Source organism: Talpa occidentalis, unplaced genomic scaffold, assembly GCF_014898055.3.
Source record: "Talpa occidentalis isolate TD23 unplaced genomic scaffold, MPIMG_talOcc4v2.1, whole genome shotgun sequence".
Classification (NCBI taxonomy): domain Eukaryota; kingdom Metazoa; phylum Chordata; class Mammalia; order Eulipotyphla; family Talpidae; genus Talpa; species Talpa occidentalis.
In genome coordinates, this window is record NW_026555331.1 from 95,990,905 (window position 1) to 96,003,141 (window position 12,237).

Below are 12,237 nucleotides of genomic sequence, written 5' to 3' on the forward strand. Positions count from 1 at the left end.
AAGGGATCCATCGTGAGTGTTCACAAAGGCTCGTTTGTTCAGGACTTGGACGGAGATGCCAGCGGCTTCCAGGCAGACAGAGAATCAAGGGTTTGTCTTCACTTGACTTCTCGCCTGCACCAGCTGGCTGATGGAGAAGTCTTTCTTTTCATCCTGTGGCTTCACCGAAGTGAGAATGCCTGTAACTACAAGTGCCTCCATTTTAAAAGGGACAAATAAGGTCATCTATGTTTTTGGAATGTAGTCAATGATGAGATTTCTCAAAAACAAATTCTGTTTGCCATTTGTAACCCTAAAGTACTGGAACATTTACACCCTTTAGTAGTAAACAAGTTAGGTAACTGGCCATATGGAGTGATTTGATTTTTATATATATCAAAAGGTATTTTATTTGTGTCCCCAAACAGAAATCCACCCCCCCCCCAGATATTCCATATAACAGGTAAAAATTCTTTAGAATACTTGAGAGTCTACGTTTAGTGCTTATTCCTTTGACAAAAGCAAAACTCTTAGAGTTCTGTTCAGTGGTTACCAATTATTTGCTGCTGGTATGAATCTATTTTAGGTTTGCTTCACAGATCAGATTTTTAATACAGGTATAGCTCAATCAGCAGAGTAAGGACATGTGAGGATGGGAAAGAAATGAATCTGATGGGATAAAAGGTTTATCAAAGTTTTAAGAGCACAGTACACTTACATACAATATACTGAGCCACAATATCATACAATAGATTTGTAGAACTTGTTCATCTTGCATAACTGAAACTTTATACCCTTTGAACATTAACTCTCCTTTTTCCCCTCCTCCCAGGCCCTGGCAACCACCATTCTATTCTCTGCTTCTTTGAGTCTGAGTATTTTAGATTCCTCATATAAATAGAATCCTGTGGTATTTATCCTTTGGGCACCAGCCTATTTACTTAGCATAATGTGTCAGTGCACAGTATTTAAGGCGGCACTCATTCTCAGGCTTGTGCAAGTGTGGGCTAGGCACCGAAGAGTAGGCACCTCCTTAAATTTTCCTGCAAGGGGGGCCACACTTGCCCCTTCCTAGTACTAATGCTGCTTCTCAGACAAAGCCACTTTCATTGCTACCCCAGCACCATTCTGCTTTCACAGGGGCAGCAGTGGGTGAAATATCACCTGCTGGATGAGAAGTAAGAAGTAGACTCTGTTCTTGACTCCATAAATTGTGATTTTAGGCAACTTTGGTTATCTCTCTTAATATCATTTTCACTCTGGATGTGGAGGGAATATCCACTGCATTTTATCTGTTAAAAAACTAAAAGTTGGGCCTCCCCTGGTGGTGCAGCGGTTGAGCGCTGGGTTGCGAAGCTGCCCGCAGCCTCTGCAGCACCAGTTCGATCCCCGGCTGCCAGGCGAGGGTCCCACAAGGCACGCAGACCTCTCCTGCTGCCCGCTGCTCCCCTCAACAGTGTATTTCTTCATCAGTCTGCCTGTTCTGTTCCCTGCTCTGGCTTTGGTGAATCCTCTCACCCTCCCGCGCTTCTGACTATACCCAGTGCTTGTATAAATAAATAAATAAATCTTTAAAAAAATTAAATAAAAAAATAAAAGTTCTGAGATTTGTACTAATTGCAAGCTAACAAATTAGCCTGCCACAGTTTCTTGGGTGCTCTGTCTCCTGAGTCAGAGACAGTGGACTTTGTTACTTACAGCAATAGTACAGGCAGATAATCTGCATTTGTGTTGGTTTCTTGAACCACAAATCCCACAAGGCAACACGAGGAGGGTGTGATGATGCAGACATCTTCCGTGGGTTGCATTACAGACGATGAACCTCAAATTTTGGGTAATAATATGCCATCTCGATTGGCTCTCTTCAGTAAGCATGCTTACCTTTTTCTCATGCAGAATCTCTAGCATATTTCCTCCAGAATTTTCCTTTATGTGAGAAAAATAGCTCTATCTTATTGAGGACTCTGATATATTGTTTTTGTTTTTTTTAATTTATTTGTACACAGTCAAACTAAATCCTAACTATTATAGAATTTGGCATCTAGAAGTAGGGTGATAACCACACCTAAGAAAACATTACCTGACTCAGTGGCAAAACAGTGGCAAGGACTCAGAAGTGGCAGCCTGGATGACTACTAACACTTATGGGAGAGAAAAATATCCCTGTTGTTCTTTGGAAGGCAAACTACATGTGAATGGGAGCTAGCACACTAGATGAAATGTTGGTATATGTTAGGTATGTCTTGTGATTTCCATTGAAGTCCTGTAGGAGTGAGAGATGAGCTCAGAGTAGGGTAGATTTTAAGCAGAAAGAAAAGGAACATCCTCCTAGAGTTTCTCTCCTTGGGTGGCTTATAGGGTAAATTGCCTAGAATCCTGCAAGTTGAGATGTGGAAGGTCTGTGAAAGCCTCGTCTTCTATAGCCCAAATTGAAATAATTGTAAGGGATGGTTGCAAAGTGGTATTATTTGTAGGAGGTGATATTGTGCCACCAAACCTTACAGCAACAGTTCTCTACAAACCATGGGAACTAGACTGATTGAAAATACTTCTCATTTTTCTATCTGAGATTATTTCTTCCCAAGGGTGATCTATTGGTCACCACTCACTTGGGAGAGAGGGCAGAGGTAAAGAAGAGTAAGTAAAAGACGAATTTGTAGGCTGAAAAATCTAAAGACAAAATCTTGGTTATTTGCATATGGAACTAACTGGAAGCAAATATATCAGAGCCTACTATGACTGAAAGGCATGATAGTGGGAGGAGAACTCAAACATGATCTACAGTGTCTATGACAATTAAACCCTAAGTGAACCTTGGGTCCCAATTAGAGGTGGTTGTGAAAGCTGTGTAGGCCCCCAAAAGGCCATAGCTTCAGGTCCTATTTCATTATGTCCATAGGTGAGAGCAACGTGACTAACTCTCCAAGGAGGCAAAGCCAGGGTCTCAGAAAATGGAAAGCAGAACACAGAAGCATCCAAAGGGGTCAACCAAGGAACTTAACCTCACTGCTGGGGCAGGGTCCTTTTCAATATGCCCAGCTGAATTTCATAGGTACTTCGATCAGAGAAAGAGGAGTGTTGGTCACTCTTCCCACATCCATTTGTAATGTTCCTATTCAGACCGTCTTTCAAGCATATTGGTAGCAGGATTTTTCTTTACTTAGAGGTCTTCAGACAGTGGGTACAACGTCTTGATCTAACTGAGAGAACTGTGGGTCATCCAGAGATCCTAGACTTTGAGTTAGTTGCTGTAGCTAGAGAAGACTTTGAGTTGTCTCCACTGGAGAGAGGCTATGTTCTTTTTGTAGGGAAGGCATATACATGGATGTATCCAAATATCCAAAATATCTAAATATCTGAAAGTGTAAACCAGAACAAGGACCACTGCTCCGGAATGCCCATTTTCCCTTTCCTTCTCAATCAGAAAACCTCAAATTCACTTTGAGGCTCTATTTCATCTGGCTAAAGGACTACCTTTTTCATTGTCCTTTGCAGACTTGTGCAGCCAGGTGAAGTTTCTGGTAAATGATAGGAAGTGGTATACTATTATTTTTTTTAAAAAATGAAGGATTCAAATTTTTTCCCCCCTTTATCCTACTTTCTGGAAAATGTTGTAATAGCTGGCACTCTAGTTGTCATTTTGTGTGGTGAGGATGAGGTTCTTTAATTCAGGAGTACTGGAATAAAAGATCATTAAAGGTAAGGCGCTAATTAATGTATGGGATTGCCAAACCATCCTTGGATTGCTGGCTTTCAAACATTTTGTGTGTAATAGAATAGTGCCTTTAGTGTTTAAGCCACTGTTACATGTTCCTAGTGTTTAAGCCTCTCATATGTTGCTAGGTCTAATTTTGGTAATTTAAAATTCTATGCAAATATGAGGATATGAGTTGGAAACCTGTCAGAAATTGTGAAAGTCTAAGTCTTTCTAACCAAAACAAATTTACATTAGTCAATAAAAAGTAATTTTAACCGTGACTTTAGAATGTTCTATTCTGATGTGAACTGTACCACCATAACCTTGGCTATCTCTTCTAAAGTTCTTGCTTGGGCACAGTACTTTGTCATACTCATAGGGGACTATAATGGAAATTCTGTATCAAGAATCCTGGTGAAGGGACAGCAGTAGGCTCAATTATTTGCACCTTATCACTCTACTTATCATAACACAAGTAATGTGACCAAAGTTGGGAAACTAACCAATACAGTCAATACCTAAGATGGTTAGTGACCTATGGACATGTTCTGGTATGAAAAGAGGATCTAGGTCAGTCAGAATTCTCTGTCAGAAATTTGAATTAAGAAAACAAAATAGTTATCAGGAGTCAGAACTGAAATCAGCAGAAATGTTCATAATCAAGCCATGATGGTCACGTGTGAGCTCAGGATATATGATGGCAGAAACCATGAAAAGAGCAGAGATTCAGATAAATAAAGGACTTAGGGTAAAAGATAAGGATGCTGCTAAAAGTAGTATGAGAAGAAAGGAGAGACAGAAATGAGCAGAGAGAGTAATTCCGTCTTGCCCATCGCAGGGATATTTGACCTGTAGTTAATGTCCACTTCTTTTTTCATATGCAAGGTTAGGCTGGGTTCTTGGTTTCCTTCCTCCTTTATCTCTTGCCTCTCCACAAAATGTTTCCTTGGTAACACATTACCTAATTCTCTTTCCTTTATCTGGGTAGGCTAAATCAGGACAATTGGCGTCAAAACAAATATTTATGTATCTCATTGCCAAAACAAATTGTTTTTCCATCACTAGGAACTAATGTTCCTAATTTTAAATTATTTACATCTATTTAATTTTAAAAGGTTTAATTAAAATTAAAAAACAATATTGTGGGGCCTCCCTGGTCACACAGGGTATAAGTCTCAGCACTATCAAGCTATCATCAGCCACTGCAGCATGAGTTCCACCCCCAGCCAAGGAGTTAAGCCACATGGCATAGCAGACCTCTGTGCCTGCTGCTCTCCTCAGCAGTATATTTCAGTTCTGTTCACCACTCTCTCTGGTGAATCCTCTCACCTCCTGCATCTCTGACTACACCCCAGTTCTTGTATGTATAAAATAAATATCTCTTTAAAAATAAAAAAAAATATATTGTGGAAGGAAGTTAAAATAAGAATAGATGGAAGAGAAAGATACTTATAGCAAGAACCTGAAAGGGGATCAAGATTTTAATGATAAAATCACTAGTCTTTATTGAAAATTTTTTAGGCTGTGGATAAGCACTTTATGTGCAGCAGTATTATTCTTATTACTATTATTTGTACATTTACAATAACTGTCAGATAGCCATTTTTATTACCTCCACTTTACACATTTTTATTACCTCCACTTTACAGCACTTCCTCCACGTTAAAGCACATTGAGGCTAACAGGGGTTTGCTGCAGCTGTTGAGTGGCAGTGTCTGGGATTTGATCTCTGTTGTCAGATACTAGATCTATATTCTTAATCACGTGCTGAAGTGACTCTCTTTTTGCTCAGAACTTTCTAGTCACTCTCCATCTCCAAGCTGCAACAAAGTGAAAGTAAATACCATCATCAGGGCTGCTATTTTGGAGTCAGGAGCCTACAGTCCCTTTCAGAGGAAATGGCTTGGTCAGGACCCAAGGACACCCAATGAGGGGACTTTTGGAAAATCCACTAAGAAATAAGTAAATGGGCTTCTTCAGAGAAACAACAAAAATTTTTCAGCATACTTGAATCCTGAGGGACTCAAAAGAACTGTTGCTAACTCAAGAGGTGATAGTGTTGTGGTTAGGGACATGGATTTTCAGCCCAAGGTACACCATTTAACATGAATGTGACTTTAGTTACTCAATCTGTCTTCCTCTCTTTCTTTGAAGCCTTTGAAGCCTTTGAGAGATACCTACTGATAAGAAGAGTTCAATAAATGTTGGCCATTATTAAGCTTATAGTTCTCTTTTTCACTACCCCTAGCTGGCAGGTCTGCTGGACTGGAGAATACTGAGGGCTATTAGAACTCTAATAAGGATGTCTGGGGGCAGTACGCCTTATCTGTACTCCTTGATACTATCAGACTCCTTGCTTCTATATAGTAACAGAGCTAGACCTATCTCACCCTGGCTCAAATTCTTTACTCACAATATTCAATAACAGCAGCAACTAACATCTCCTGAATGTTTAGTAAATGCCAAGCACTTATAACAACTTGATATGTGGGTATTGTAGGTATCAGTCATTACAGGTAGAAGAAAATTAGAACTGTTTTAGAGTAGCAGAATTAAAAAAAATATAAAAAAGTATCTTGTCAATTATAGTGTATCTGAGTTTTAGTGAAACCTTCTGAGGTTTTGCTCTTTTTTTTTTTTTTTTTTTTTTAAGATTTATGTATTTACACAAGAACCAGGGTACAGGCCAGATGTGCGGAAGGGTGAGAGGAGTCACCAGAGACCGAGCAGCACACAGAACAGGCAAACTGACTGAAATACACTGCTGAGGGGAGCAGTGGGAGAGAGATCTGCCGTGCCATGGAGGTATCTCACAGCCGGTCAGGATAGAACCTGTGCTGCAGAGGCTGCGGGCAGTTTCACAGTGCTGTGCTCACCTGCCTGCGCCACCAGGGAGGCCCTCTGCTCTTTTTCTTGAATTACTTGAGAATAAAACTGGCAACAGAGACTGGAGCTACAAGCATATCACAGAATGAAAAACTGTGTAAAAGTATATTTATTGATATACAAATCCCAATTAGCATGAAAATGCTAGTTTTTACTGGAAGCATAATGACTGGATTAACACAGGCATTAATTTCTCCTTCCTCATTTGGGTCTTCATTTAACTAGTCAACCACAGGGAACCCAATTAGAGATGCAGGGGGATTCCTAAGAGTGAATGTGACCAAACTTGACATTACAAGTGCCTGCATTACTTCCTCTTATTCACTCCTTGCTAGAGATGCAGTAGACCTGGTTGGCATGCTTACATTACATGTGTCTTTCTTTAAAAAAAGATTTATTTATTTATGCATACAAGAGCTGGGATACAGGCCAGAGATGCGGGGGGTTGGGGTTGGGTGAGAAGATTCACCAGAGACAGAGTGGGGAACAGAACAGGCAGATTGGCTGAAATACACTGCTGAGGGGAGCAGCAGGCGAGACAGGAGAGGTCTGCTGCGCCATGTGGGTTGCTCCCTAGCAGACCAGGGATTGAACTCGTGCAGCAGTGGCTGCGGATTGCTTCATAGTGCGGTGCTTAACCCCTTGCACCACCAGGAAGGCCCACATGTGTCTTTTAGTTGAAGACCATTACTGCATTATTATTTAGATGGTATGTAAATAAATTATTGCTGCAATAATGCTGTGTAACAAATGGTTCCAAAATTCAGTGACTTAAAACTATAGCATTGATTTAACTCTGGACAGGTATCGCTTTAGGCTGGTTTTAGCTATGCTTACTCATGTTTCTGAAAATTGGCTGGCTATCAATTCCTGGGCTGGCTTTGGCTGGGAGGACTGTGGAGACTCGGCACTGCCTCTTAGATCTCTGATCTCACTTCAGACTAGCCTGAGCATGTTCTTGTGTTACGGTGGAGATGCAGCAGAGAGAACAAGCTCTATCATGCAAGCACTTTGTAAGACTTTGCCTTGTAGCATCTTCTAACATTTTATTGGCTAAAGTAAGCCACGTGACTCACATATATTCATGTGGTTGGGAAATAGAGTAAATTCTAGAGACAGAAACCGATCTGATATCAGGGAGGGTAATTGATTAGCATCATCATTCAATCTTCACTGGTGTCTTTTTCTTAACAGAAACTATATTCTCAAAAACATTTTTAAAATTAAGTTTTTATTTTATTTAAAATTATATATATACATAAAAGAGTCAAATGGTTCTTAAACAGTCTTCTAGTATTTTCAGCTCTTTAGCTGTTTCTTTTGTTATCAGCCTCCAAGACTCTTAATAATATGTGCATTGCTACTTCTTGACCTCCATTTTAGGCATCATCTATTGACTTCTTACTAGGGTAGATAAAAATTTACCTCCTCTCCATTGACCTCTCTCATCTCTCACCAGGTACATGCAGCCTTGCAATGATCTTTCCTTTTCAGTACTGTTTTATAGTTTTGTATAGGTTATTTCTCAGTATTTAGATTATGGAGACATTATCATTATTCATAGTTGATCCAAATAGTAAACTGTGGTTGGGTCCCCATTAAAAGGTGCCTTAGACTTGTGGCAGGTTTTTGGGCCTCAGTGGCCCTGCTTTGGGCCAACCCTGATTGGGGGGGTATAGGGTCAGGAATGGGCCACTGAGCAGGTTTTCTGATCCAGCAGACAGGGTAAAGGAGGAGTCAGAGTCCTCAGTGGTTTTTGCAGGTCTTTTATTGCGATTTACCCGGTACAAAGCAGGCAAGGGTGCTGGGGGGCCGGGAGGCTGGCAGGCCTCCCAGCCCCCAGCAAGTCTTCACTCTATCTGGGCTCTCTGGTGATCTCTCTCTCTCTCTCTCGGCTTCTCTTTTGGCTTTTTCTGCTTCTGCTGGCATCCCCGTGATGCCTCCCTTAAAAGCACAGTCTTAGCCCAGATGAATCCCATCTACCTAGGCCCACACCCTATTCCAGGTGCCCGCCATCAGGCATGCATTCAGGACCGCAAGGATCCATCATCTATCTTGATGGTGGGAGGGCAGAAAAGCCTGACATTTTTCCTTACCCTACACTGGGTGTTTATCCAGGAGGGGACAGGTAACTTTGGGTGCATGATTTGGAAACTTAACTTTTTTTTTTTATTTAATAAATTTTATTTTTATATTCCCCATACAATTGCAACCCCCCCATTCTGATCCCAATCCCTCCCAGATTTGGAAACTTTTTTGCCTTTTCTTTGTTGCACACAAATTGTATTAAAATTTCTTTCCATTAAAGGTCTTACACACTAGAGTATGTTTTATCTTGATGCAGCAGATGGCAGAACCTATTTAGAGTGGGCAAATCTAGGGGTTCTGGGGTGCCCCTTACTCTGCCCTGTAACAGTCTTTAACAGTCTTTTCCTCCTGTAGCCTTAGCCTTCTCTGAGTAACGCCGCCTTTATAGCCCTGACCTCTAGGTTCAGGCGTGCACACTTGTACATGCGCGCATACCCCTATCAGGCACGCCTGCCCCATACCCTCTATGTTAACACGATCAGGACTGCAGGTGATAGCCATGGAGGCCAATGGCATAAAAGCCTGATCATCTTCATTTACCCTACACTTACATTATATAGATATACCACCTTTGTTTTTAAATCCACGAACATACTCGCTGGAGAATATTTGGTATTTATCTACTGTGATGCTTATGAATGCCCCATTAACATTTGTGTGCAGTTGTGTATGTGTGTGAAAGTAATTTTTTCTTTCTCTAGGGTAAATACCTAGACATGGCATGCTAGATCACGTTGGTAAACGTATGGTTAATTTTTTTTTTAATCTTCTGCCCAAAAGTCATTATCGCTTCTATTTGGTCCGTGGCTTGGGAGAGGATCCCAGGATGTAGCTGCAGCAGGGAGAGACTTGGGCTGCAGCAGCCCACAAAGGTTGGAGGTCCCTAGTGCTAGAGGGTGCGCCTTTTGAGCTACTAACTCAACTCAGCTGGGAGCCCACAGCCTGCGGCTATTCACGTGGCTGCTCATCTTCTTAAGGAGTTTTATCTGCGCCTCCCAGGCGTGGCTCTTCTGGAAGATTCGGAGATGGCGTCTGCAGACACACAGCCTGGGTATGCAGATGCTGATGGCCTGGGTCAGGTTCTACTTGGCGTCTCGAATTTTACCCCCCTAATCTCAGGGCGTCTTCCTCAGGTACTGGAAGAACTGATGGCTGCCATGCTCATTTTACACGTTCCAGAATCGCTGGGCCCAACCGGCAACAAGTGGCGTGAGGCCTCCAGAATCACAAGGTTCTGGTGGAGAGAGGTAAGCAGGAGGGCCTGCCGATGCGGGTGGAAGGCAGCCTCCAGGCCTTGGGAGAATTGTGACAAAACTGGGATTTCTTGGCTGGTGAGCAGTCAGGTGAACCACGGCGCCTGCTGGCTGGTTCAGAGGCGAGAAGGTGGTCTCAGGAGGTTGCGCCTGGAGAAACGGTTAGAGAATGGTGGGCTACGGGACCCCTGGTGGCACCCGAAGTCGGGGGGCACGGCGTGTGTGTTTGATTGTAAGAGAAACTTCCAAACCGTTGCCAAAGTGACGCGGTCTGGTTTCGGATTTTCACCAGAAGTAGAGGAGTGCTCAAGATGCCCGGTACTTGGCTTTAATGTGGTTTCCCTGATAACTAGCGATGTTGGGCATCTTTTCCTGGGCTGCTTTGCCGTCTCTGTTTCCTGTTTGACAAAATTGCCTGTTGAGGTGTTTTAACTGGATTGTTTTCATGTTGCTGGGTTTTGGAAGTTTTCTCCATTTTTGAGATAAGTTATTTTTCAGATTTGTGATTTGTAAGTATTTCTCTCAGTTGCTTGTCTTGTCACTCTCCTACCAAGGGCTTTCAGAGAGCTAATGTGTAAATTTTGATGAAAGCCCATTTATCAGTTATTTACTTTATGAGATGTACTTTTTTTTTTTTTTAAAGACTTATTTATTTATACAAGCACTGGGTACGGTCAGAAGTGTGGGAGGGGAGGGTGAGAGAATTCACCAGAGCCAGAGCGGGGAGCAGAGCTGGCAGAAGGACCGAGGTGCACTGCTGAGGGGAGCAGCGGGCGGCAGGAGAGGTCTGCGCACCATGCGGGACCCTCCTCTGGTGGCTGGGGAACAGCCGGGGATCGAACCGGCGCTGCAGAGGCTGAGGGCAGCTTTGCAACCCAGCGCTCAACCGCTGCGCCACTGGGGAGGCACCCATGAGATGTACTTTTATTGTTAAAAAATACTTAGTCTAACCCAAGGTCACTAAGGTTTTCTTATTTATTTTTTTTCATGTACTCTCTCATTACCTAGTTAGTGTTTTTTTGTTTTAATATATTTTAAGAGGATAGGCTTATCAGGGACAGGTGAAAGAAAAAGGGGCACCTGTGTAATTATAGGCCGGCAGGAGAGTTGCTAGTTAGTTTTTGAATCCTCTTGTGCTTATAATTTACTCCATAATCAATGATTATATTCTAATTTCCTCTACTTTTCCTAAAATTTCTAGAAGCATGCTTCTACTTTGTTAAAAACTAAAGCAGCCTTTCCAAATATAAGACTTAAAAAAAAAAGTTGTTTTGGTTATGTCACTTCAGAATTTTATTTTAAAGACACTCAAAGGCTAGATAATGAAGTGCTGCAAGCTGAAAAATCTATCAGATGAATGAGATGAAAGAGAAAGTAGAAAAAGCGAAAAGACAAAAGTAAATTTTTCAATTTGTTACAACCACTTAACAGTAATGTAACTATTCAGTTAACTTTATGTTAACCTGTTAATTATGCAAAATAACCATTCAGAGTTATTTCTTTACATAAATAATGTAATTTCTAGATTTTTAAATCTAGATTAATGTAATTTAATGTAATTAAATTAATGTAATTTAATGTAATATAATTAATGTAATTTCTAGATTTTATTTAAATTTAGAATACATTTATTATAAGAAAACAGACAAAACACTGTGATATTGGCTTAAGTGATGTCTTTGGGGATTGGATTTAGGTCCTTCAAGTTTGGAATATTTTTTATAATTTCATTCATAATTTCACCTGCTTAATTTCTTATTTCATGCTGGAATTTTTATTCAGCTATTGAATATTCTCAATCCTGTAATTTTCTTCTTTAGCCTGGTATTTCATACTTTTTCGTTCCATCCCTCCTTTCCTGGTATTTTTTTTTTTTTAAGCTTAACCTCTCATCTTCAATCTTTTTTATTAAATCTTAAATTAGATGGTCATATTTTAAATTCCAAGCCTTAATTTGGATTTTTCCTTCCATTGCTATTTTAAAATAAAACCTTGTTCTTGTTTTATGGAGGTAATATCTTTTATTTTTTAAAAATAAAGTTCTTTGACATTTTTACTTCTCTGTACCATCTCAGTCACCTCCAAAATACTTTTTATCTTGGTTTACTTAGCTTTTTGTCTTTTGTCTGAGAGTTTTGCCGTAACAGTTCAGCCATCTTTAATTTCGCTGTTGGATAAAAGTGACGCTAAGAAACTGCAAGCTGTTAGTAGTTTCTTGGTATGTGATGAATATGGGCTCCTTAGTAGGAGATTATAATTTGGTTGTTTTTATTAGCAAAATGCCTTATACTGTAATCATTGAGTGTTCTTTTGGGGGCGAGAGATGGTCAGATT

At 40.8% G+C, this 12,237-nt stretch overlaps 1 long non-coding RNA gene across 1 annotated transcript in view; it reads left to right on the plus strand.

Moving 5' to 3' along the window:
- The window catches only part of LOC119247629 (uncharacterized), a 260,801-nt gene that overhangs the window by 112,470 nt on the left and 136,094 nt on the right, over positions 1-12,237 (plus strand). Inside the window, exon 3 of the long non-coding RNA XR_008550746.1 lies at positions 9,784-9,897. This is a non-coding gene — a long non-coding RNA (uncharacterized LOC119247629). The remainder of the gene's footprint in view (positions 1-9,783; positions 9,898-12,237) is intronic.